General features: G+C 38.2%; 1 protein-coding gene across 3 annotated transcripts in view; it reads left to right on the top strand.

Moving 5' to 3' along the window:
- The first annotated feature begins 843 nt into the window (after window positions 1-843).
- Window positions 844-27,519, top strand: part of Gale (UDP-galactose 4'-epimerase) — a 292,156-nt gene continuing 265,480 nt past the window's right edge. For 2 of the 3 annotated variants that reach the window (XM_090373357.1, XM_090373355.1), the window contains exon 1: window positions 844-927. The gene's annotated coding sequence lies outside the window, so the exon portion shown is untranslated. Of the gene's footprint in view, window positions 928-1,061; window positions 1,458-27,519 lie in introns of those variants that run through there. The other variant, XM_090373356.1, reaches the window with a different exon arrangement.

The following is a 27,519-nucleotide window of genomic DNA, read 5'->3' as shown; positions in this document are numbered from 1 at the left end:
AGGCATGAGTACTGTGTACAGGTCTGGAAGCCTCATTTTAGGAAGGATGTAGATTTTGCTGAGCATGTACAGAGAAGTGCAACAAGATTGGTGAGGGGAATGAAAGGATCCTCTTACCAAGAGATGCTTAATTTCTGCAAATTGTAGCGGCTGGAGTCTAGGCACCTGCGAGGTGATCTGATTGAAGTCTATAAGGCGCTGAATGGGTTGAGCACGCTGAAATTTGATGGGATTCTTCCACTTGTTCAGATTAAGAATCGAAGCGGGCATAAATTTAAATTGAAGAAAGACAGCTGTAGGATAGATGTGCGGAAATTTGTCGATAGTCAGCGTGTGGTTATTTGCTGGAACAAACTTCCATCTGTCGTTGTGGAAGTGACAGGTTAAAGAAATGTAAGGAGTAACAGGACAAATATTTAGAGGGAGTGTTTGTGTGAATTTTTTTTTTTTTTTTTTTTGTGTGGCTGATGCTGCATTAGCTCGTACCCTTTCTCTCTTGCCACGATTACTATTACTGTTTCCTTGTATCGAAATAACAATAAGAAAACTACTCGTGCAATATTTAAATTAAAAAAAACAAGAACATATTTGAAATCTGCGGAAAAAAGTGGTTTAGAATGGATATTAACGTCTTTGATTTAAAAAAAAAAGCGCCTCATCTTATTGACTAATTTCAGGACCAGTGAAATTCGCGTGATATAATATCTTTGGGCTTCTTTCTTGCATCGCTCATTCTTCAGTGCCTCATGCTAAAGATGACGTTTTTTTATCTTATCGAAACGGAATGTTGAAGCAGATGACGTGCCACTTTTTAAAATGATTGTTATTTTAGAACCATGTTTATATCTTATACTTAAAGGATTTTATTACTGCTAGTGAATAGAAATGTAGCGGTGTCTCTAGTGTTGCTGTGATATGTGAAGAAAGGTGCAGATCTTTTTTTTTTTTTTTTTTATAACTTATCGTATAACCTTTTCTTATGCACGGTTTGTATGCCGCCGAGCCATCGAAAGTGAAGAAAATATTTGCCATTGAAAAATAAAAGTATAACCGAATTTTAAATGATTTGTCACTTAGTTGGGATGGGGAGTGGGTGTTCCCGTGCAGAAATAGGTATTCCAATAGTATAGCCCCAGCGCCTTAGCGTCAACCACAGATTAGTATGTTAAAGAAACTAAAAAGGGTAATAGAAACAATAGATAACTGAGAAGGTAGATTGAACTCCTGATTGCTCCAGCCGACTGGCTGTGATAAAAGGTTGCAATTTGGAGTTGCCGTGTCGCTCCTCGCTGACTGATTTACTCTGCCTGTAAGTAATCGACGTCTGATTAGAAGTACCTGTCGGTCACGTTCAGTCACAGTTCGGTGCTTGATGCTTGTATTGATGGAAATATGGGACTCCATGCTATAGAATAAAGTGCAGTGAAGACTAGAACAGGAATCAGCAACATTTATGGGTTAGTAAACCGAGGTTATGCTAGGTTTTCATGCTGGTGTGTGTGTGTGTGTACTCAGTAGTTTCTCTGGTAATGAAGCTACTTGAAACTTTTTTCAAATATGGCAAGCGGAGAATTTTGGAATTGGAGGTGGTAATTGTTAAATTGAAACAGGCGAACCACACTAAAGATCCATGATAGGGGAACATTTACCATAATAAAGTTCAGTTTAGTAAATACAACCAACCAAACCGATTGCTGCAGTAGTATATGTCTAACCGTATGGTCGGGCAAGGAAGAGTAAAAAAAAAAAAAAGAGAAATGACTTGCATTGTGAATAGTATAACAAATATTATTAATACAAATTCAAGTAATAATATAAATTACTTTAAATTATAAAGTAATAATATAAATTACTTTAAATTATAAAGTAATAATATAAATTACTTTAAATTGATAGGTAAACAGAGTCAGTTTACAAAATAATGAAAGTGGGATGGACAGAATGCTACAAGAGTGTGCATACACCCTTTTGCAAACCTAAGTACACTACATAATAAAGAATTCTTCTTTTTCTACATTGCCAGTAGTGTTCCGACCCCCCCCCCCCCGGGATTTAGAAAAATTTAACCCCACTACTATCCATGTGTCAGTAATTGGTATAAAAGCAACCGTATTCATGTCAGAAGTAATTAGATCAGTGAAATAGAGTAAATGAAGCAAGGCTCTGAGCTTAGAGACTTCAAACGGGATGATTATAGGATTTCATAACAGCAGCGAATCTGTTCGTTTGTTCAACCAAAATACTGTCTTCGTGTTATGGCGGGTTGGTTGGGTGTCCACTGATGAGAATGTGATATGTAGTTGAGGCCAGGGGTGGGCTGATGTATTATTAAATATTTTATTAATAAAAGATGTTTTGAAACATGCAGACAATTTTGGCAATATAGTGTATTTACACATGTAGATACATGTGTAAATACACTATATGTTGGAGAGGTAAAATGCAACTACATACACACCTATGTTCCCATCATACATGCAAATTCATGTGCACACAATTTAATAGAATATGAATGATTGTTATGTACCATCTTCAAGAAGAGAGATATTGACAGCATAGCAATCAATAAAATTTCTGATTAATGAGGAGAACCAAATGGCCGGGAAATTTCAATATATCCAGACATACTTGAGTAAAAGAGATGTAGACACAAGCTGAAGTTGAGATAGAGAATTAATATATTGATGTAAGTATTATAATACTAATTAAAAATACCAATTGATGTATTATAATACCAGTTATGTTACTTAGAGGGTGTTTCAATTTAAAATGCACCAGGTATTAAAATTGGACAAAATATTACTGTTTAGATTTTACAATTTCGAAATTAAATTTTGAAAATTTATCAGCTGCTTTTATCTCAGTTCGAAAGTTGTTATCCATCTTCAGTTTAATCTAAAAACACTCAATGTGTGCCCTTTTGAAAAGGACTTAAACTGTCTTCATGTGCTTTGATACAATACAGACTAGTACATGAGAGTACAGCGTTCGTTATGTTTGTTTTATGTTTACTTCAAATAAAATTGGTTAATATTCATTTCAGAAGTGCAATGTTGATATTTTTAGACTAAACTGAAGACAAGAAACGACTTTCTATTGAGAAAAAAGCAGTTGATTACACAAAATTTTAATTTAGAAATCCTTAAAATCAAACTTATAATACCTAGTTCAGTTTTAATATCAATTTGTTGTATTTGGGCTGGATTTTTTAAATGTCCAGACGACACATAACCTAAATAACAAATAAGTAAGAGAGATCCCAGTGGATTTTAATTGAAACACCTGTACATATCTTTATATCTGCAAAATGGATTAAAATATTCCATGAATGAATTTGTTCAGAAAGTCATATAATAAGACAAAAATATCCAGACGGCACATAGCTTAGGCTATTTATACAAGGATCTATTTCACTTCCCAGTGCATTTTAATTCAAACACCACGGACAGGCAAACCCCCCCCCCCCAATATAACCTGGTACTTCTACAACACGATTTCGCTCTAACACGATTGATAAATTGCAGAAATCCTCATATAACACAGAGAATTTCGATAAACATCGCATAATAGTGTATTTTTGAGCTTTTGTGCAGGGGGACACCCTGCTGTTATGTTGGATGTAATTTTTCAACATTTGCACTCATTTTGAACCCCCGCTGTTGACTCGCTAGTCAAAAAAAAATAATAAAAAATTGAGAAATCCTCATGTTACGTTCTGTGCTATTGAACTTGTGGAAAAATCTAGATTTCAACGTTTTATTACTATTGGATAGCACTAGGCCATCCAAAAGATTTACGTCATCCAAACATTGAAGTTATGTTCTTACCACTACAGTTGTACTGGATTAGCATTAGCCTTAGCATTAATAGAGGCATATGATGCAAGAAAGCAAGCTTATTCAGCATCAGCCAAAAAAAAAAAAAAAACCCACTCCCATTTCACCCCTCCGTTCGTTCGAAATACCTGTCCAGTTGAGCTTTAAATTTGTTTAGGCTATCAACTTCAACAACAAGTGATGGAAGTCGGTTCCACCAACCAACCACCCGTTGGCCAAAGGCAAATTTCCGCACATCTATCCGACATCCGTCCTTCCTTAATTTGAATTTATGCCCTCTGAGGTGATTATTCTGAGCAAGATGAAGAATCCCATTGGCATTGAGCATGCTCAAACCATTCAAAGCCTTATACACCTCTATCAGATCACCTCGCCGGTGCCTAGTCTCCAGACTCTGTAATTTGCAAAACTTAAGCCTTTCTTCGTAAGAGCAACCCTTTGTTCCATTCACTAATCTTGTTGCCCTTCTCTGTACCCGTTCCAGCAGCTCTACATCCTTCTTGAAATGAGGCCTCCAGACCTGTATACAGTACTCAAGATGTAGCCTAACCATTGCCTTATACAAGGGAATAATCACTTCCTTATCCCTGCTAGAAAGATTCCTGTATATATCATTGACAAGACACCATGAGCTACTCTTGCAGCTCGTCTGCACTGCTCAGAGAACTTCATATCTGCCTGCACAATTACCCCCAGGTCCTTTTCATTCTCCACCACTGTCAGTGTAGTACTGCAGAGTTGATACGTTGCTCTGGGGTTACTGTTTCCCATATGTAGTACTTTACATTTGTCAATGTTAAACTTCATTTGCCACCTCTCAGCCCATCTGTTCAACCTTTCCAGATCCTGTTGCAGCAGCATAGCGTCAGTAGTGTCCTTAACAACCCTGCCAACCTTTGTATCATCTGCAAACTTGGACATTAAACTTGATATCCCATCATCAATATAATTCATAAACACCGAAAACAACAACGGACCCAACACTGAACCCTGAGGAACTCCACTAATAACATTAGTCCACGTTGAGCAGTGTCCATTGATTACCACTCTCTGTCTTCTGCCACTCAACCATCCCCTTATCCATAGCAGCAATTTGCCTCCAATGCCACACTGCTCCAATTTGTGCAGCAGTCTTCCATGTGCAACAGTATCAAAAGCCTTTCTAAGATCCAAATATATAATATCAAAGTTATTCCCTGCATCCAGTTCTTTTGTGACTACATCATAGTATCCAATCAAATTGGTCAGGCAAGACCTGCCCTTAACAAAACCATGCTGCGTCTGAGCTATAACTGAATTCTTGTCTAGATGATCCTGCAGTGCATCTTTAACCAGTGCCTCCATTAATTTACCTGGAACAGAAGTTAAACTAACAGGTCTATAATTACAGGCTTAATGTCGAAGTTTGCAGATGACACGAAGGTTGGCAGGGTTGTTAATGACAGTAATGGCAGTGTGCTACTGCAACAGGATCTAGATAATTTGGGCAGATGGGCTAAGAAGTGGCAACTGAAGTTTAACCTTGACAAATGGAAAGTACTGCATATGGGTAGAAGTAACCCCAGAGAAACGTACCAACTGTGTGGTACTACACTTAAGGTGGTAGAAAATGAAAAAGACCTGGGAGTAATTGTGCAGTCAGATATGAAGTTTTCTGAGCAATGTAGACAGGCTGCTAGGGCAGGTCATGGGGTTTTGTCAATGATATATAGGAATTTTGCTAGCAGGGAAAAGGAGGTGATTGTCCCTGTGTATAAGGCAATGGTCAGGCCACGCCTTGAGTACTGCGTACAGGTCTGGAGGCCTCATTTTAGGAAGGATGTAGATTTGCTTGAGCGTGTACAGAGAAGAGCAACACGATTGGTGAGGGGAATGAAGGGATCCTCTTACCAAGAGAGGATTAAGTTCTGCAAATTGCAGTGGCTGGAGACTAGGCACCTGCGCGGTGATCTGATTGAGGTCTATAAGGCCTTGAATGGGTTGAGCACGCTGAATTCTGATGGGATCCTCCCACTTGTTCAGAATACGAACCTACGGGGACATAAGTTCAAATTAAGAAAGGATAGATGTAGAATAGATGTGCGGAAATTTGCCTTTAGCCAGCGGGTGGTTAATTGCTGGAACAAACTTCCATCTGTCGTTGTGGAAGTTGATAGGTTAAATAAATTTAAGGAGGAACTGGACAGGCAATTGGAGGGTATGGTGTGATATTTTTTTTTTTTTTTTTTGGCTGATGCTGCATAAGCTCCTACACTTGCTTTCTTGCATCAAGTGCCACTACTACTACTACTACTTGTGTCAGCCTTTGATCCTCCTTTGTGAATTGGGGTTACATTTGCACATCTCCAGTCTATGGGTACCTCCCCTGAGTCCAAAGAAGCTCTCATAATTATGGCTAGGGGGTTTGCTTACTTCCTTTGCTGCCTCCTTTAATATAACTGAATAGATCCCATCCACTCCAGGTGCCTTTTTTATGTTTATCCTCAACAATCTCTCCTCCACTTTCCTCTCAGTTATTAACAATCTCTCCTCCACTAACAATCCTCAACAATCTCTCCTCCACTTTCCTCTCAGTTATTACAAAATCATCCAGCTCACTGCCAATGTTTACTTTACCTACATCATTCTCCTTCCTGAATAACTCCTCATGCGTGAATGTAGATGCAAAATACTCGTTTAGATTGTTAGCCACCTGAGCAGGATCCTCAACTGTTGAACCATCAATATCCAGTGGACCAATCTGATTCATCCCTTTCCTTCTTGAGTTTAAATATGTAAAGAACTCTTTTCTGTTTTTCTTTGCATCCTTTGCCAAGGATTTTTCGTAGTCTGCCTTTGCCTGCCTAATCTCCTTTGTGACTTGGTTACAGACCAACTTATATCTATCGTAGGCTTCCATGTCACCCATTAATTTGTATGTATCCCATGCATTTTTCTTCTCTGCCACATGTCTCATTAGTTCATCTGACAACCATTTAGGCCTAAACCTTGAACAATATTTCTTAGTTGGTATGTAAAGCCTGGTAGCCTCCAAGATTAGTTCCTTGAATGCTTCCCATTTTGAGTTTGCTGTTGGTAACATCATCAGTTGGTCCCACTGTATAGAATTTAAATACTGTCTCAGACCATCATAGTCACCTTTACGAAAACAAAAACCCTTCCCTTTACCTCTGATGGTACTTACCTCGAGTAAATCCCACTTCAGCACACTGTGATCACTGCCACCTAGTGGTTCATTTATCTGCAGATTCTTAATGCATGAAGAATCACTACTGATAATCAGATCAAGAGTATTGCTCCCTCTTGTTGCCTCACGAACATGCTGATGTAGAAAACAATCATCGAATAAATCCACAAAAGCCTTGCTAGTGTGCGAGTGACCAACCCACAAATTCCAGTCAATATCTGGGAAATTAAAATCCCCCATTATAAGAATCTCTGATTTACTGGCCCACACTATTTCCCTGTACAATATCTTATTATACTCATCAGAGTCATTAGGCCTATAGCACACTCCTACTCTCAATTTTGATTTCCCTATGCTTATGTCACACCAAACTGACTCGACACTGCCCTGTCCATCGATGTCGACGGGCTTCACCTCCTTGGACTTTATGTGTTTCTTAATTAATAGCATAACCCCTCCTCCCCTCCTGTCCTGTCTATCCTTTCTATACACATTGTATTCCCCAAATTCCAGTTCCGCATTACTTATATCTGTGTGACACCACATCTCTGATATCCCAACAATATCTGCCTTTGATGTTTTGAGCAATACCTCAAATTCATCAAATTTATTTACCGAACTCCTAGCATTGGTGTACACGCAGGTATACATGCACCTGTTTCTATTGTTAGCTACCCTAACACAACCCATGTGTTTACTTGTACCGCAATGACTCCCAGCAGTCTCTGAAATATCCTGCATCTTGTTTTTCAGGCTTCTGCTCATTTCAATAGAAGCAGTGCAAGAATCACTTTCTCCTCTGCCAGTGGCTCCTGTTAATCTATTAGTCCTTGTATCCCCCCCCAACTAGCAGTTTTCCGACCCACCTAACACTGCCTCGACAGCATCAGCAAAAATTCTTGCACCCTTTCTATTTAAGTGTATCCCATCCCTGTAGAAGCAATCTCTCCTGTTAACAAGTACAGTCCAGGCTGAAAAAAATTCTACCCCTTGAGCCTTGCACAATCCCTCCAGGGCCGAATTGATCGACAAGGCTCTCATCATATACTCCCTCCTATCGTGTCTGGGCAGAATTGCAGACACTTTCAAATTCAACCCTAATTCACGGCTTTTTTTTCAACAGTGACCTGTACTTGCTAAGTAATTCCGCCGGTCTCCTACTCTTATATAGAAATATAATAGAAAGAAGTTGATTAAAACAACTTCTTTCATTCAGCTGTTAGATATCCACCTTTTAAACACATTCCATCAGAAAATCGTTATAATGGATTTTGGAAAACGATTCCAAATCTATTGAAGTAATGGAGGCATGGAAACAGTTCTCAATTGTGGCCTGTATCAGAATCATAGCTTTATCGCTGAAAGAAGTAAAACTGTCAATGTTAAGTGCATGTGGAAAAATGTATGGCCAGAGTCTGTTCATTCAGGCAATATGGTCGAATCGGCAGAAAATGGAATTGGTACGATAGTAGAACTTACTACGTGGGTAGGAGGGGAAGATTTGATGATATGACTATTGAAGCCCTCGTGGGTGCACATTTGATAGAATTGCCCTCTTCCCCACACTGGGTGGAAAAGATGAGTTCGAATCCAGTTGATGATGGGAGGAATTTTTATGGGTCTTTTTCACAGTGTGGCCGAGTTAGTTGGGCTCGGGCGAAGGTAGCATGGTTTTTTCATCCTGGAAACTCTGGATTTTCATCCAGCAAAACAGAAAATCGACTATAGAACACACAATTTATAGATAATATACACAGAGTAACATGGCCTTAGTTGCCTATGCTCCTAAAAAATAAAAAAATATGTTATTACTGAAGATGTTCAAAAATTACTGGCGAAGCGGATTTGGTGGAAATGGCATCGGAAGTAAAACCAAATCAATTCAGAAGATTTATAGTGCATATGAAAATTCTAAACTTCCAAATTTTACCCTAAACAGCATAGGGGAAGGCATAAAGTTAGCCAAGCAATTAGAATCTTATTTTTTGAATGGAGATTCTTGAATGAAAGGAGCCCAAAGTTCAAAAGGGAGCTTTAAAAATGCTTAGTTCCATACGATGAAATTCACAAAGATTTATCAAGCAAAAGCAAACAAACCCAGATTATACTGATTTTTTTAAAGAGAGCAGAAGATACACGAAATCTAGAATGGTGTATTTTTGTTAGTTTTGTTAACATTTTGTTAATGAAATAGTGTATTTTTGTTAGCTTTTGGAAAGTAACCCCCTTTGTACGTTTTCTTAGTCCCGTATAACATAGTTTCGCACAACACGAACATTTTATAGGAACCTAATAACGTGTTATACAAAGGCATTAAATCGCCAGAAAGGCATGCGTCTACATCCCATCCTGGAAACTACCGTTTTATTGCTGGATGATTAGTGGTGTAGAAGCAGCACACGTCCGTGCAACAACAATGACGCATGATTAACGTGCCACTTTGCTCGTTGTATTGTATTCAAAATTTGTATTAACTTGTCAGTTGACAAAGGGACACGCGTCCCGAAAGCTACTGGTTTTATCTTATTATATTTTATTATAATTTGTTTTTGTTAATAAACTGGGTAATAACTATAACTATATATGTATTTGTGTTATACGAAGGTTACCTGTATATGTGTTTATAACTGCAAAGTGTGAATCCAAAAAAAATTCTAGGACTAAATTTGTTAAAAACACTTGAACATCAAATAAGATGAAACTTTAATTTCATCTTTTTTAGCCTGCAGTGTGTCAGATTTTTGTTACAGTTAGTAGCATTTTGGTTGTATGTGCACAAAGGTTTATTTTTATCTTCTGCTAAAGGAAGCAGTTTCATATCAGTATTTTTAAAATGTCACTCTTTGAACATGGATCTATAAAATTTTGACTTTTATTGAAGAAAGTAGTCTCAAAGATTAGAAGAGATGATTCTTTGATTTGTGGAGATTCTTGCATGATGCAAATTTTTCAAAGATTGATGTAATATCATTCAAAGTGTGTACACAAGGTGTGGGACACTGCTCATCAATAAGTAATAATTTTATATTCAATGTTAAGGGTATTATTAGGCCAATGATCAAATAAGGATTGAAGACATCCTGTCAGATTGGAATTTTGTGTGGCAGTTACCAAGCTATCATATTTGATATTTTAAACAGGCAGTGTATCTGGTTGACATGGACAGTGGCGGATTACCCATTAAGGCAATGAGGCATGTGCCTAGGGGCCCCAGGCTTTGGGGCCCCCCAAGCCAAGACATTTTCCTATAGTGTTCTAAAATAGATTAATGTTTTCAGTAAACATCATAAAAATCTTGATTAATTTAAGCAAAAAATTTGTCACCTAACTTTTATTTATTTTTTATTCTTTTTTTTTTTTATTATTATTTTTTGGGGGGCCCCCAAATATAATTTGCCTAGAGGCCCCAACTATCCTTAATCTGCCACTGGACATGGGTGGCCAGTACTGAGTTAGTTTGGTGTGACCTAAGTACTGGAAAACTGAAAATGAGCACAGGTGAGTGCTATAGGCCTAACTGCGATGACAATACTAAACAACTATATAGAAATAGAATGGGCAAATAAATCAGAATATCTTATGATGGGGATTTTAACTGTGAATCGATCACTCACACACTATCAAGACTTCTTTTGATTTATTGGATGAATGATTTCTACAGCAGCATCTGTGAGAGGCAAAAAAGAGGAAGCAGTACTCTTGATCTCGTTACCAGCAGTGATTCTTCATGTATTAAGAATCTGCAGGTAAAAGATGCACTGAGATCTGATGTTGATTTACTTAAAAGAAAACTATTGGCAAGAGTAAAGGGAATGGCTTTTGCTTTTGTAAGGGTGACTATAGTGGTTTCAGTTTTTAAATTCTATGCAGTGGGACCAACTAGTGATGTTACCAACAGTAAATTCTAAATGGGAAGGATTCAAGGAAATAATCATTGAAGCCAGTGGTGTGGCAGAGAGGGCATATGCCCTCCCTTAACCAAAAATTTGCAATTAAAGAAAAAGAATGCAGGAGGCATTCTAAAAAAAAAAAAACTCAAAAGCCTGGTCGCCATGCCCCCCCCCTTTACGATTATACCTGGATATGTCACTGATTGAAGCTACTAGAATTTTCATACCAACAAAAAATACTGTCCAAGGCTTAGACATAAATGGATGTCATATCAACTGATGAAACTTTTGGCAGAAAAGAAAAATGTGGGAGACGAAGCAGCAAAGACTTTACCTACATTAACAATAGAAGGAAGGAGTTGAATCACATTGGTCACCTTGATGTTGATGGTTTGAGTGTTGATGATCTTGCTCAAGTTGCTGACAAACTGAATAAATATTTTCCATCTACGTTCACACATGAGGAATTGTTTTAGGGAAGGGATGCCAGAAGTTTATCAAATTAACAGGGAGCTAAATGTTTTGAGATAACTGAAAGGAAAGTAGAAGGGAAATGGTTCAAGCAAAACATAAAAACGAAGCCTGGGATAAATGGGATCTATCCAGTTATATTAAGGTAGGTAGCAAAGGAGGTAAGCAAACCTTAGGCCATAATTATTGAGAGCATCCCTGGATTCACAAAGCCACTGGTTAAAGAAGTAATGCGAAACCATCTATACAGGAATGCAATTATGCTGTAGTCACAGCATGGATTTGTTAAGGCGCAGTCTTGTCTGACCAGTGTGATTGGGATTGTATGATGCAGTAAAAAAAAGGAACTGGATGAAAAAAATAATTTTGATATCATATATTTGGATTTCAAGAAGGCTTTTGATACTGTTGCTCATGAAAGACTGCTGTACAAAGTGGAGCAAATGGCATTAGAGGAAAGTTACTGCTATGGATAAAAGGATGGTTGAGCAGGAGAAGACAGCGGTTATCAACTGGCACTGCTCTTCGTGGAATAATGTTATTAATGGAATTTCCCAGTGTTCAGTGCTGGGCCCATTGTTGTTTTCAATATTTATTAATGATATTGATGACGTATAACTGGCTTAATGTCTACGTTTGTAGGTTGATACCAAGGTTGACAGGGTGGTTAATGACAGTAATGACAAATGCTAGGTACTGTGGATAGGTAGCAGTAATCCCAAATTAACATACCATCTATGTGGTACTACGCTTAATGTAGTGGAATATGAAAAAAAAATCTGTGATTTTTTTTTCATATTCCAATAATATTAATTGTGTAATTGTGCAGTCATATATGAAGTTCTCTGAGCAATGCAGACAGGCTGCCAGGGCAGTTCATGGGGTTTTGTCAATGATACAGAGGAACTTTGCTTAGCAGACAAAATGAGGTGATTATCTCTTTGCACAAAACCGTGGTTAGGGAGCATCTTGAGTACTGTATACCGGTGTGGAGGCCTAATTTTAGGAAGGATGTAGATCTGCTGGAATGCCTGCAGAGAAGGGCAAAGAAATTGGTGAAGGCAACCATAGGATGCTCTTACCAAGAAAGGCTTCTGCTCTGTAAATTACATCATCTGTAGACTAGGAACCTCTGAGAAGATCCAATTGAGGGGTTTAAGGCCTTGAATGGATTCAGTAAGCTCAATATTGATGCCATTCTTCCCTTTTTCTGAGTCTGCACACATGGGGGCATAAATTGATATTGAGGAAGGATGGTTGCAGGATCAATGTATAGAAGTTTGCCCTCAGTTAGGGAATGATTGATTGTTGCAACAAACTTCCATGTGTTGTTGTGGAAGTGGGTAGTTTTAGGTAGTGTATCCGATTTGTCCTTAGATTTATTCAGACATGGTTTAAATAAATCTAAGGACGAACTAGACAGATTTTTGGATAGGATGGATAGGTGAGGTGTGAATTTTTTTTCTTGCATTTTTGCATCAATTGGCAACACTAATTCTAATATAAACATGAAAGATTAGAATAGTAGTGGCACGTGATGCTAGAAAACAAACTTATAAACAATCAGCCAAAAAAAAACAAAAAAAAAAAAAAAAAAACCCCTTCCCACATTACCCACTCCAATAAGTTGTCTATTTCTTCTTAGAATTTATTATTTATTCAAATACTTACTTTCACAACCACAAATGAAAGTTTGCCTGACTTGATGGCTGAAGGGAAAATCCCACCCATCATTCCCTCAAAGATCCTTTCTCTATTTGAACTTATGCTCCCTCATATATGTAGTTTGAACAAGAGGGCAAATACCCTCAGCATCAAGCTTACTCTATCCATTCAAAGCCTTAACCACTGCACTCAGAACACCTCGCAGGTGTGTAGTCACCAGACACTGCAATTTGCAGAACTGAAGCCTTTCTTGATAAAACCACCCTTTTGTTTCCTTCAGTAACCTCATTGCCTTCTCTGTATCTGTTCCAGCAGATCTAAATCTTTTCTAAAATGAGCCCTCCAGACCTGTTTGCAGTACTAAAGGTACACCTACTCATCCCTGCTAGCAAAGTTCCTGTACAGGCAGCTCTCACTTTACGAGTTCCCAGGTTTACGAGTTTTTTTTCCCCAAGTATCAAGTATTAACAAAATTGAAAATATGAACATTAATTGCAAAAAATGCATGTTAAACATTCATAAATACCGCATTCCAAACCATGTATGTAGCTATACAATACAGTATACCCTGCTTTAAGATATTAATCAGTTCCATAGACACCATCATATTAAAATATCGTAATGTGAACCCAATAACACATTGTTTTTTTGGTAATTCGTTTCAAGATCTCGGAAGTTGAAATTTTCGCTGTATAACTAAGCTGTTTATCTCTCTAAAATGTCATTTTTAAGGTCGCGAGCGTGAGCTTAAGGCCATATAAAAGGTTGTGAGCATGGGTTGTAAATTGTATTAGTTATCAATTCAAATCATTAAAATGCACTACACTTTCATCGTAATCATATGTTCCGTTATAAGAATCAATTTTAAACGCCTTTGTGATAATTTTCTAAGTCACATTTCTGGAGGTCACGACCATAAAACGATAAAAACAATTTGCACTTTCCGGTTTATTGGGCTATTCTGTTACTGCAAGCAATTATAAACGGGTAATAAACTCAATCTTCTTGCATTCGAGAAAATAACGATAGCTGGAATTGTGTGGCTTTTTACGTTATTATGGTGAAATCTGTTTCCCCTTTACTGAATTCTTCAATCGTATAAAAAACATAAATAAATTTTCAGCATCTTCTCTTCATTCCTGTTTTTTTAAGCTTCGTAAACTTGTTACTCCACGCGAATCGTGTTGGTTGCAATTTGTGTGTGCCGTTAAAAAAATGCTTATGCATGCAATTGCAAAATTTATAATTAAAAGAGAAGATTATCTTGGAAACAAACACCTCTTGAAACAGTTCTGAAGAAGACGACTCCTTGTGCAACAAACCAGCGAGTGCCGAGCCAATAATGAGTGATCAACGAGTGTGCATTTAGTCAATGATGATGAAGAATAAACATTCTTTAACATTTGTTAAGTCGTAAATAATTTCTCTATTATTATAATTTGCTTGATTTTGCAGGCTACATTTATTTCTTTTGGTAAATCAATCATTGTTTAAACATAAACTAATTAGCTAAGTAATTTCATTGTTGAGAACATAACCCCTATTTTTAACCTTATGTCTATGGGAAATAAATTCTCACTTTTATGAGTTTTCGCTTTACGAGCGTGTGCTAGAAACGAATTAACTCGTAAAGTCGAGAACTACCTGTATATCATTGATACAACTTCATGATATATCTTGGCAACCTGTCTACACTGCTGAGAGAACTTCGTATTTGACTGCACAATTATCTACAGGTCTTTTTCCACTACTCTGAGTGTTGAACCACGCTGTTATGTTAATCTGTGTTTACTGCAATTCATATGCAGCACTTTGCATATTTACAATGTTAAACTTCAACTGCTATTTCTTAGCCCGCTTGCCTAATTTTTTTAGATCTTGTTGCAGTAGCTTACGCCGATTGCTGTCATTACCCATTGTCTAACCTTTGTATCATCTGCAAATGCAGACATTAAGCCTGTAAAAAAAAAGTAAAGTGCAGCCATTATCAACCCACTGCAGGATGGAAGCCTCCTCAACAATTCATGCTGAGGGAAATGGACCATAATCTGCCACGCTGGTCCAGTGCGGGTTGGCAGATCGACCGTATTCAGGGGCTCGAATCCCAGTCTATTCAAAGAGCGTGCGCTACTGCACTCCCGCTCCTGCCCACTCGGCTACAGAGGCCTACCCATTAAGCCTGTATATATTCATAAATATCATACATAAATTTAGAAAACAACAAAGGGCCCAGCATAGAACCCTTGGGCACTCCATTAATAACATTAGTTCATGAAGAGTGGTGTCCATTAATAACCACTCCATCTTTTTCCACTCAACCATCTCTTTATCAAGAGCAGTAACTTACTTTTAATGCTACACTGCTCCAAGTTATACAGCAGTTTTAAAAGCTTTCCTGAAATCCTAGTTTATGATATCAAAATTATTTTTTGCCTCCAGTTCCATTGGTACCCTCATATCCAATCCGATTGGTCAGACAAGATCATCCCTTAACAACCCCATGCATTCTTGTGTAGATGGTCCTGCATTATTTCGTTAACCAGCAACTCCATTATTTTCCCTGGAGCAGAAGTGATAACAGGTCTATAATTGCTCATGCCACATTTTGATCCCTCTTTGTGAATTAGGAATACAAATTCACATCTCCAGTTCACAAAGACCTTCCGTCAATCCAAGGATGCCCTCAATTATGGCTGAGGGTTTGCTTACCTCATTTGCCGTCTCTCTCTTAATATAATTGGATAGAACCCATCACCCAGGCACATTTTTTTATGTTAAGCTTCAACAATTTCTCTTCCGCTTTCCTTCCAGTTATCATAAAATAATTTTGCTCCCTGTTAGAATTTGACAAACTTCTGGCATCTCCCCTGTCTAAAGAACATTCCATGCATGAAAGAACAAAATACCTGTTCAGTTCGTCAGCAACCCGATCAGGATCATCAACAGTTAAACCATGGACATCAAGTGGATTAATGTGATTAATTCACATGATGCTACTGTTAATATAAGAAGTCTTTGTGCTGCTTTTCTTTGCATCCTTTGACAGAGAATTCTCATAATCTTAGTTTGCTAACCTCCTTTGTGATTTGATTACAGACTAATTTATATCTACCATAGGCTTCTATATTTATATGCATCCCATGCATTTTTCTTCTCTGCCACAAGTTGGTGCCTCCGTAGCCAGGAGCAGCAGTGCATAGTACATGCTTCTTGATTAGACTGGGTTTCGAGCCTGTGACCACCACATATCCCCAGAGCAATATGGCCTTAGTTGCTAATGCTCCTAAAAACCAAATAACAAACAATAAACTGCCACAAGTCTTGTCAGTATCTCTAACATCTATTTATTTCTAAGTATAGAATGGTGTTTCTTAGTTGGTATGAAAATTCTAGTAGCTTTTGCGATTATTTCCCTGAATGCTTTCATTTAGCGTTTGCTATTGGTAACATCATCAGATGGTCCCAGAGACCACTATTCACCCTTACACTATATGAGCCCACTATTCACCCTCACAAAAGCAAAAACCCTTCTCTTTACCCATGACAGCAGTTGTTTTTAAGTAAATTCCACATCAGTACACTCTGGGATTTACTTAAAGACCTATGTCTTTAAGTAAACCCATGTCTATCTATATTATGTTGCACATTAAAGATATAGGTACTACCTATGTCTTTATTGCGCAAAGAATCTCTGCTGGTTAATCAGATCAAGCTTCCCCTTGTTGCCTCTCTAACGTACTGCTGTAGAAATTAGTCATCCAGTTAATCCACAGAAGTCTTGTTAGTCTGTATGTAGTAGTAGTAGTAGTAGTGGCATGTGATGCAAGAAAGCAAGTGTATGAGCTTATGCAGCATTAGCCAAAAAAAAAAAAAAAAAAATCACACCATTCCCTCCAAATGCCTGTCCAGTTCCTCCTTAAATTTATTTAACCTATCAACCTCCACGACAGATGGAAGTTTGTTCCAGCAATTAACCACCCGCTGGCTAAAGGCAAATTTCCGCACATCTATTCTACATCTGTCTTTTCTTAATTTGAATTTATGCCCCCTTAGGTTCGTAATCTGAACAAGTGGAAAGATCCCATCAGAATTCAGCATGCTCAACCCATTCAAGGCCTTATACACCTCAATCAGATCACCGCGCAGGTGTCTAGTCTCCAGCCACTGCAATTTGCAGAACTTAAACTGCTCTTGGTAAGAGGATCCCTTCATTCCCCTCACCAGTCTTGTTGCCCTTCTCTGTACACGCTCAAGCAAATCTACATCCTTCCTAAAATGAGGCCTACAGACCTGTACGCTGTACTCAAGGCGCGGCCTGACCATTGCCTTATACAGAGGGACAATCACCTCCTTCTCCCTGCTAGCAAAATTCCTATATATCATCATTGACAAAACCCCATGACCTGCCCTGGCAGCCTGTCTGCATTGCTCAGAAAACTTCATATCTGACTGTACAATTACTCCCAGGTCTTTTTCATTTTCTACCACCTTAAATGTAGTACCACACAGTTGGTATGTTTCTCTGGGGTTACTTCTACCCATATGCAGTACTTTGCATTTGTCAAGGTTAAACTTCAGTTGCCACTTCTTAGCCCATCTTCCCAAATTATCTAGATCCTGTTGCAGTAGCACACTGCCATTACTGTCATTAACAACCCTGCCAACCTTTGTATCATCTGCAAACTTCGACACTAAGCCTGATATACCTTCATCAATATCATTGATAAATATACAAAGCAACAGAGGACCCAACACCGAACCCTGTGGGACTCCGCTAATAACATTAGTCCACGAAGAGCAGCACCCATTAATTACCACCCTCTGTCTTCTCCCACTCAACCATCCTTTTATCCATTGTAGCAACTTACCCTTAATACCATTCTGCTCCAATTTGTACAATAGTCTTCCATGTGCAACAGTGTCAAAAGCTTTCCTGAAATCCAAATATATGATATCAAAATTATTTTTTGCATCAAATTTGTCAGACAAGACTTTCCCTTAACAAACCCATGCTGTTATCAACCCATAATTCCAGTCAGTATCTGTAAAGTTAAAAGTCTTTATTATAAGACATTCTGATTTATTAGCCCATTATTTCTGTGTATAATTGTTTGTTATACTCATGACAGTTATTAGGTCTATAACACACTCTTACTAATTCATTATTGCACTGGCCATCCATATTGACTAAAGATTTAGATTTAATATGCTTCTTAACTAAGATCATAAGACCCCCCCTTCCCTGTCTGTCTTTTCTATACCCTGTAGTACTGAATGGGCAGTGTTGGGATCCTCTTTCCCAGGTGGCCAATGGTTAAGAGGCTCTCACTCATGTGACCTTTACACAGTTTGTAAAGCTGTTTGTCACTTGACTGTAACACTATGCATTAAACTATGACCTTTCTGTACACATTGTACTCCTCATATTCAAATCCTGCATCCCTTATGCCTTAGTGACATCATGTCTCTGATATTCTTAGATATTCTAATAATATGCATTTGATGACTTAATCAGTACCTCAAATTCATCAAATTTATTTACTATGCTCCTAGCATTAGTGTATATGCAAGTATACAAGCACCTGTTCTTACTGTTAGTTACCCTAACATAGCCCATGTATTTACTTGTTCCATATGACCCATAGTAGGGCTTAAAATCCCCAAATCTTTCTTACCACTCTGCTATATATTCTGATAGCAGCAGTGAAAGAATTACTTACAACTCTGCCTGCAGCTCTAGTTAGTGTTGGCCCATAGGATTTAAATTGCTTAGTCATATTGTTGACAACAGCACAACCTTGACACCACAATGACCTGCACAGGTATTACACTTCTTTTAAACAAATGACATCATAAAAAGGTTAATATGCTATTTGTTTAAAAGATGAGACAATGACTAAATAGCAGATTAATCTTTTGGTGATGTAATTTTATCTCTAAAAGGTTAATATTTTGCTAGTTTAGGAACAAATGTATGTGAAAGTGTTTAATACCAGTGACATGTTTTGTGAAGGCAATGTGAATAGTTTTGTACTTTGAGGTCTACTTTTCCACACTCTACTTAACCATTTATGTTTACACTAATACAGCCATAGTAGTGGAAAGTGAATGGCTTTGTTGTCATATATAGCTATCCAATTTTCTTTGGAGAGAGAGCTCATTATATGATGTGCAGACTATTGACCTGGAAAAAGTAGTCTAAGTATGTGATGATTTGCAGTTCTTATGACTTACCTTTCTTGGGATAGATAGTTAAATTTGGGGCATTTCCCTGTAATTGGGGATATCTGGTATCCCTAGATTTGTGTTTCTTTATTAATGGGAGTTACATAAGATGGAATAGTTGTATCAAAAGAAATTTATTTTTTGACTATCGAACAGTATTTGAATTTGCCTTTTCAATTAACCCAAGGAACTCACATCTGGTGAGTATGGCTTTGGCACACCCAGGGTCCCGAGCTGGATATCATCATTCTTCCTCTTTCTTGGTGATTCCCTTCTACTTCTGACTCTTGTTCTCTCTCTCTGTCACTCTGGGTTACTCAGAAAATTATTTTGGCTGGTGCAGCATAAGCCTCAGGCTTCCTTGCATATATGGCTAATAATAATAATATGCTAGGGGCTTCACCCACCCTCACACATGCTTTTCTACGTAAAATGTAGAGGCATACGGAGTAAGTCAAATCTTTTCTACGTAAAAGACACACCTGTCGAAATGTACTGGTCTATATCTAATCAGGAAATGACCTATGTAATTATTTACCTATGCATTTGTATTGCATCTCAATGTCGAATAAATAACGGTGTACACCCTCCAACATGGTTGCAAGCAAAACAGTGGGAAAGCAGTGGTTGATAAGTTGTGACTCCCATATTTTGACAAAAGGACAGGAACTAAGCAGTGATTGGCAGATGCCACTGCTTTCCTCGTCCACTATCCTCCTAGGTTGATATGCCTAGTGTGTTTTTCCTTCCATTTGCTGCTGTTTTTAATTGGGAACTCTTCTCATTTTAAAACAGCTGGATGGAGGGATAAACACTCTACCTAAGCTAAGCCCCTCCTCCTCGATGACACAAAACAATCAGAAAAGGGAGGTGTCTTCACCTGTGAATTATCGGCGTCTTCCTTGCTTTCATCAAAGTACCTGCCGGTGTATACTATACTGGACTTCAGCCAATATCACTATGTAATTATTTACCTGCATTTACATAAGTCACTTAGGAAAAGGCCTTTTGCTTCAGGTTCCGTAATACATGAGGAATATTGTTGCATGGGAAACAGCAGGACTGAAATATTTACAAACTATACAAATATTTAAAATATTTACAAAATACTGTGGTCTTCCTTCAAAATGATGTCAGAAGGATTTTTATGAATCTTGATGCTAAGAAAGTTCCAGGTACTGATGATATTTCTCCACTTGTTTTCAAAACCTGTGCTCCTGAACATACTCCTGTTCTTTGCCGCCTCTTTTCACTTTCTTATTCCAAAGGTGTTTTTCCTTCTGCTTGGAAATTTGCTCATATCCAGCCAGTTCCTAAAAAGGGTGACAAATCCCTCCCATGCAATTATCGTCTCATTGCAATTACTTCTACTCTTTCTAAAGTAATGGAGAAATCAATTAACTGCCAACTCTTAAACTACCTAGAAACCTCCCGTCTGATCAATGATCACCAGTATGGATTCCATCAGTGTTGATCCACTGGTGATATTCTGGCTTATGTTACCCATTTATGGACAAATTCAGTGAAACACAAGCAGTTGCTCTTGACATCTCGAAGGCTTTTGATTGTGTTTGGCATAAAGGTCTTCTAAACAAGCTTCCATCTTATCGTTTGCCAACCGCTTTTTGTAATTTGTTATCCAGTTTTCTCTCTGATCTCTCACTGAGGGTGATGGTAGATGGCTCTCTGTCTTCTAACTTCTCCACTAATGCTGTTTGCCCCCCGAGGTTCAGTTCTTTCCCCCACCCTTTTCCTTTTGTATTAATGACCTTCTTCCATTGACTGAAAATCCTATTCAGAGTTTTGCCGATGATAGCACATTGCATTCCACGTTCCATTTTGAGAAACCTTGCCTTGCTCAATCAGCTTCAACTTCTCGATATCTGCTACCAATTCCTTAAATGGCAATCTCCAGGTAATTCTCCAGTGGAGCAAAGACAACTTCATTTATTTCAATCCTTCTAAAACTCAGTCTTGTCTTATATCTCGCAAAAAGGATTCTTCTGCTCCTATGCTTATCTTTGGTGACACTCTGATTTCTAGGCAAGATGTTATATCTCTTTTGGGGGATTACCCTGACTTCTAAGCTCTCTTGGCACAAGCACATCACAAATATTGCTTCCTCTGCATACCACCACGTTGCTTATTGGAGGCTTGAAGTGGTCAAACCCATGTTTAGTCTCTAGAGCAAAGTTTCCGGCATCCCTCTCCCTCCATACTTCTCCTTCAACCCATGCACGGTACTAAGTACTATAGGTTTTGATACCTTTCGTGTTTGGGGTTTTCATAAAAAAAAAAAAACTTGGTTTTCTCTTTTGTTCTTGGCTTTACTTTTCTTCCAAACAGCTGTTCACTCTATAGAAATCGCAAATCCGCACTACCATGGAATATTATTCCCACATCTGGGGCAGTGCCCCCAAAACCCCTCTCAGGCTTCTAGATTCCATTCAGAAGAGAGCAGTTAAGTTAATTAATGACTCATCTCTAACAGATTCTCTCCACTCACTGTCTCATAGACGTACTGTTTCTGCTGTATGACTTTTCTACAGATACATCCATGGGCACTGTTCTTCTGAATTGGCTTCTATAATTCCCACTCTCTCTTTCAAAACAATCTGAACACGTGCTGCCACCAGCCAACATCCATTTACTGTCCAACTTCAAACTCACAGAACCAACTTTTCATCTTCCTTGTTTATTCATTCAACTTCCGTTTTCTGGAACAACCTTCCTTCATACGGATTTCCTGAAAATTACAGTCTACAGAAGTTCAAGTCTAATGTCAACAAATATCTTCTTTCATCTTTTCAACCTCCTGCCCAAGCAGCACAGTACTAAGTAGTATAGGTTCTAATACCTCTCGTGTTTGGGGATTATTGTCTGGATTATTTGACACACTTTCACCACAAACAGATTTGAACACAGTATTTTTCTATTACAAAACTTTCCAAGCCACCCGTTACTAGCTATAAAATTATCAATGTTTAGTACTTTAGTAAAATGTTTGCTTTCTCTTTTAATATTGTTTCACTTATTAGCAAATTTTTGCACAAGAACAATCGAACCATGAACGAGTCAAATCGCTGATCTCCTTGAAGGTTTGATTAAAGCCCCCCCCCCGTTGGCATTTTCAAACCATTTCTTTTTTTATTGCCTCCATATTTTTCAAAGGGGTCTGAGTCTTGCAGCAGGGGTATTTTTCAGCCAATCTTCTATCACCTTGAATTTTGTTTGTTGACATCTTTAATGTTTGCTAACCAGTGGCTTAGCCAAAACTGACACAAGTCAGTCAGTGTGTCACACATGTAAATTGCAGCATAATTAACATAAGCAATGGGGGGGGGGTGCCCCACTCAAAAAATTGCAGCATGATACTGGGTTTTTTTTGTTTATTACTTGCTACCAATGCTAACCTGGGGCTTAGCCAAAACTGATACAAGTGAGCTAGAGAAAGGCACTTGCAAATTGCAGCGTAAACAACAGGTCTTGTCTCCTGCTTTTAAACTACTACATGGCATTTTTTTTTTTTTTTTTTTGTTTATGTAACTGAAATTACAGTATGAATGTTTCATTCCCTTTAGTCCAGTACTGTAGACTTATCCTCAAATTAATGCCTTGAAAGATGAGATGCGAATAACGAGAAGTACAGTCTAAGTTATTATCCTCATCGATAGCCGGTTATTGTTTGACCGACTGTTGACGAGGAGGTGCTGCAATTTCCAAGACCTCCCACCGCTTACAGCACAATTTATGTGCCTCCTAGTGAACGGTGTAACCATCTGATACTTTGTAACAATGAGACAATCAGTAATAATAGAAACAGTAGTTAACAGCTTCCACATCCTGACAATCAGTCAGTTGTGAGAATAGTGGTTGCAAAGAGAGTGTATTAGGTACTTGATGTTCGGCTTAGAGAGGATAACTAGAATGAATATAGTACCTTTTTAAACCATTTCATCAAATTTTGGTAACCTGTAGAGATGGTCGTTTTAAGGAGGTGGTCACTACTAGAGGTTTTACTGTATGTGTGTGTATGTGTAAATACACACATATATAACAAACACACATATATAGTAAAACCTCACATCACACACAAGTAGGTACCTTCTGAATAATTTATTACAATTATTGCAATATAGGAAATAGTAAAAAAAAAAAAAAAAAAGGATAATGGTCAAAAGAATAATGACTAAAAGAGATGGATTTTTTGTCCCTACATACCATAATTCTAATTTTTGGCATTCAAAATTTGCCCTTATCTGTCAAAGTGGGCTACTTGAGCTGTAAAATCATGCCTTATATTCAGGATCCAATTAGATGCTTAAGTTTCAGAACTTTGCTCACTTCCAGTTCGTAGGGGAGTTGCTGTATGTACCTCATCTGGGTCTAAGATACATACCCTTGGTGCTTGAGATTTTCACAGACATTCTCTCAGGTATGACAAGCTGGGCTAGCTTCTCAGGAGTCTAAAACACTGATGGAACTGATATTCAGGCAACACTTGTGTCAAGTGGACTGAATTTCAGGGAAGTCTGGGCATTCTACAATAGCCAGATCCTCTGCTTGCACCTTCACAATGGTGGTACTGTAAGTAACCCTGGGTATAAGCCCCAAGTGCAGTTCATGAAATACAGCACCTAATATATTGGCAGTAACCACCCAGGTATGAACCAGCGTAAGCAGGGGCGAGGTGTGGTATCCACACAGAAGAATGCTGCCCCCTCTGGGTTACAAGGTAATACTAGGTAGTAGATGAGCTTCAAATGGTGCAATATCAACATTTTGCTTATTGCAGGCTTAAAGTGATGAAACCAGTCTCCAGAGTAAAGCTCCAGCAACCCTCCCTTCCATCATGAAGTATGATTTATGTCTTTTGAGGTGACAATGAGCATCATGTTGAGATCCAGTCTACCTTACATTTCGAGGGTGCAGCTATAAAGTGTTTGCAGGCCAGTCTCTAGATAGTCTACCGGACCAAACCTATTGGTAACTCTCTAAGAGGCATGCAGATCAGCTAGTGAATAATATTGCTGCCTCTACTCTGCTGGATAGTAACTGGAGGTAGTCCAAGTAGTGTGGGTGGTGGTTTGGTGGGGGGCATTGTTGAGGCCATGTTGTGTCAAGGAGCTGGGTTTATTCTTGCCGTGTGTATGCCATATCAAAAAGTTTCATTACTTCATACATTTCCTCCCCACTTTTCCTTACTGCTGTGAATACATCAAGAATAATCAAACTAATAGAACAAACTTATCTGCAAAAAAGATCTCAACCTCCCAAACACTTTCTCATTAATTTCACAAATATATGTAGACTCAGATCCAATATCAGTGATGTCCATTTTCACTTACAGTCTGGCAGGCCCCACTTTCGTTTTCTGACAGAATCAATTATTTGCTGTATGATTCCTTTCTCTTCAAAGGTTGTACCATTGTATGTCTGCTCTGATATTTCCTGTCAGAGACTTCGTAATTTGGAATGTCTTCTTTTCAATCTTCTTTGGCTTAAAATCTCTCTGTCCCATTTTGTCAAATTCATCTGTTGCCTCGGTCATTTTACCAACACTGCAAATCACTCAGAATTCTTTGACTTAAATGGGGAGCCCATCAAGCTCTAAGATGCCCAACTCAGTGCCAGAGCATACTCTTGTGCATCAAAAAACACAGTGGCAATCTTTAAGGCATAATGTGCTGGTCCCACAGGAGCTAGTTATTGTCAGGGAAACGGTTATTAATGGATATTAAGAGTAAGAGATCTGAGGACCTACTTAATAAGTACATCGCAATGCTGGCAAAAAGTCATGAGTTAGGATTAAATTTGAAAGTGTCTGCAATTCTGCTAAGACACGATGGGGGGGAGTATACATTGAGACCCTTCTCAGTCAATTTGGCGTGGAGAGAATGTGCAAGGCTCATGGGGTAGAATTTTTCTCAGCATGGTCTGCTTCTTAACAGGAGAGGCTGTTTTTACAGGGATGGAATACATTTGAATAGAGGAAGTGCAGGAATATTTTCTGATGCTATGGAGGCAGTGATAGGTCAGAAAACTGTAAATACACAGAATAATAGTTTAACTAGAGCCATATGCAGAGGTGAAAGTGATTCTTGCATTATTACTATTTATACATGCAGCGGCCTGGAAAGCAAGGTGTCTGAGATTTCAGGTCCGGCTGTGGGTCATCATGGAACAAATAAATACATGGGCTGTGTTAGACTAACTAAGAGTAAGAACATGTGCATGTATACTTGTGCATACACTAATGCTAGGAGCATTGTAAATAAATTTGATGAATTTGAAGTACTGATTAAGTCATCAAATGCAGACATTGTAGGGATAGTAGAGATGCTGTGTCACTCAGATATAAGTGATGCTGAATTTGAATATGGGTATTACAATGTATACAAGAAGAAAGGACAGGAGAGCTGTAGGGGTTATACTCTTAGTTAAGAAGAATATTAAATCTAAGGCAGTGCATCCAATTGACTTGAGAGATGGGTGGTGCAAATGGGTGGTGCATTGGAAGCGCAGCACCCCGATCTAGGGGGGGGGGCCCAGTCTAGGAAACCATCAAAGTCTCAACATAAATAAAGGAGGCACTTTAATTCCTTTTGCATCCGGGCCCCCAAGTACCTTTGCACCACCCTGGTAATCAGTGCAATGTGTTTCAGTTTGCTGCGAAATAAGCACTGGGAAAACAAAATTGAGAGTAGGAATGTGTTATAGGCCTAATGACTGATGAATATATCAAACATCTGTACAGGGAAATAGAGTGGCCCATCAAATCAGAATGTCTCATAATCAGGGATTTTAACTTTCCATATGTTGACTGGAATTTGTGGGGTGGTCACTCACATGCTAGCAAGACTTGTGCAGCATATTAGAGAGGCAACAAGTGGAAGCAATACTCGTGGTCTTTTCATCAGCAGTGATTCCTCATGGATTAAGAATCTGCAGGTAAAAGACCCACTGTACTGCAGTGAACACAGTGTACTAATGTGGAATTTAATTAAAGACAAGTACTGTCAAGGGTAAAGGGAAAGGCTTTTGCTTTCGTAAGGGTGACTACAGAGATCTCAGATAGTTTTTAAATTGTGTGTAGTGGGACCAACGGATGATGTTACCAACAAAAAATTCTAAATGGGAAGTATTCAACGTAGCGATCAAAGAAGTTACTAGGCTTTTCATGCTAACAAAGAATTACTGTTCAGGGCTTAGACTTAAATGGATGTCAGATGAACTATTGAGACATGTGGCAGAGAAGAGAAATGCATATAAATTTTCAGGTGATACAGAATATACAGGTAGATATAAATTATTTTGTAATCAAGTCACAAAGTAGGTTAGGCAAGCTAAGGTAGATTATGAGAAGTCTCTGTCAAAGAATGCAAAGAAAAACAGCAGAGTGACTTCTATGCTTATATTAATGAATGAAGAGGTTGAATCATATTGTGCCACTTGATGGCTATAGGTTAACTTTTGATGACCCTGCTTGGGTTTCGAACAAATTAAATATGTATTTTGCACCTATATTTACACATGAGAAATTCTTTAGGGAAGGAGATTCCAGAAGTTTATCAAACTCTGATGAGGAACTAAATGACTTTGTAATAACTGAAAGGTAAGTGTAGGAGAAGTTGTTGAAGATGAACATAAAAAAGGCATCTGTGGCAGTTGGGATCTATTCAATTATATTACAGGAGGCAGCAAAGGAGATAAGCAAACCCTCAGCCATAATTATGAGAGCATCCTTGGATTCAGGGGAGGTCCGTATGGATTGGAGATGTGTGAATATATCTCCAATTCATAAAGGTGATCAAAAGGTGACATGAATAATTACAGACCAGTTACCTTAACTTCTGTTCCAGGGAAACTAATGGAATCACTGGTTAAAGGAGTAATGCAGGATCATTTGGACAGTATGCAATTATACTGCAATCACAGCTTGGTTTTGTCAAGGGGTGGTCTTGTCTAACAAATCTGATAGGTTATTATGATGCAGTGACCAAGGAACTGGATGCAAAAAATAATTTTGATATCATATACTAGGAATATTTTAGGAAGACTTTTAATAGTTTTGCACATTAAAAACTGCTGTACAAACTGGAGTATTGTGGAATTAAGAGCAAGTTATTGCTAAATAAAGGGATGGTTAAGTGGAAGAAGACAGAAAGTGGTTGTCAATGAGCTCTTCATGGACTATTATTAGTGGAGGTGTCCATTGTTTTCAATATTTATCAGTGATATTGAT

The sequence above is a fragment of the Mastigoproctus giganteus genome, chromosome 5, assembly GCF_048544385.1.
Source record: "Mastigoproctus giganteus isolate SK-2022 chromosome 5, ASM4854438v1, whole genome shotgun sequence".
NCBI classification, from domain to species: domain Eukaryota; kingdom Metazoa; phylum Arthropoda; class Arachnida; order Uropygi; family Thelyphonidae; genus Mastigoproctus; species Mastigoproctus giganteus.
Note: the sequence above shows the minus strand (reverse complement) of the source record. Positions and strands in the feature narration are given on the sequence as shown.